The sequence below is a fragment of the Epinephelus moara genome, chromosome 5 (assembly GCF_006386435.1).
Source record: "Epinephelus moara isolate mb chromosome 5, YSFRI_EMoa_1.0, whole genome shotgun sequence".
In the NCBI taxonomy this organism is placed as follows: Eukaryota; Metazoa; Chordata; class Actinopteri; order Perciformes; family Serranidae; genus Epinephelus; species Epinephelus moara.
The window spans coordinates 3,291,626-3,292,676 of record NC_065510.1 but is presented as its reverse complement, the minus strand read 5'-3'; the positions used below and the strand labels follow the sequence as shown (position 1 = coordinate 3,292,676).

The 1,051-nt window shown below is 41.1% G+C and overlaps 1 protein-coding gene across 2 annotated transcripts in view; it reads left to right on the top strand.

Moving 5' to 3' along the window:
- The window catches only part of LOC126389829 (E3 ubiquitin-protein ligase TRIM21-like), a 15,531-nt gene that overhangs the window by 10,937 nt on the left and 3,543 nt on the right, over positions 1–1,051 (top strand). The window lies entirely within an intron of this gene.

Genomic DNA, 1,051 nt, shown 5'->3' with positions numbered 1-1,051 from the left:
GAAGGTGCCCGGTGTATTATAGGGGGGTCCTCCGGCAGACTAGGCCTAAGTCAGCCTAACTAGGGGCTGGTACAGGGCAAGCCTGAGCCAGCCCTAACTATAAGCTTTATCAAAGAGGAAAGTCTTAAGTCTAGTCTTAAATGTGGAGACGGTGTCTGCCTCCCGGACCGTAACAGGAAGATGATTCCACAGGAGAGGAGCCTGATAGCTGAAGGCTCTAGCTCCTGATCTAGCTCACATCTTATTTTCTGCAGAATCTGTTCACTGTGCTGATGTACACTTCATTGTTATGAGTTTTTTATTGTTTGTATCCCATCACACAGGCAGCATGTTAATCTGACACTTTCATCTCTTCAACTCTGCATCATGACACAAACTTTATGTGGAGAATATCTATTTAAACCTCTGTTAAACCCACAGACATTTACTCTCACTGACAGAAGAAATCACTGTTTGTAAAGACGCCAAATATGTCAGGCTGCAGTTTGACTCTGAACAAATGTTTCTTTTTGATTTTTTTACTTGAATATTTTGTCTGGGAAGTGGTTTGATAATTACTGGTGACTTTGGACAAGTTTAATGCGTTTTGTGAACACTGGTGAGATGGTTTATGTGTCACAGAAATCTGTAAATATGTGATTGTTAAATAAAATAAACTAGTTGTTGAACACAAGGCCTGAGTAAGCAGTGACTTGAACATTAAACACTGAACAGAAAAACCTGGTTTATACATAAGTTGTATTTCCTGACAAACACATTGTGTTTCCTGTGGCTGCTTCACAATAAAAGCCCCCTTGTTTTTCACCAGTTGGATGCTTTTAATGTGAAGCAGTGTCAGGAGGAAATGTTTGTTTCCACTAGCAGTGACTGAATCCAGTCCGGCTGTAGGAGAGTGAACAGTAACAGTGAGGCTGATATCAATGAGACAGAATTACACTGGATTACATGCTGCATCGTTTCCTGTCAGTCCCTCATGTGTGTGAAGGCCATCACCACTGACAATGGACACTACTATATACAGAGAGGGAATTACTGACTCTAAATACATGAT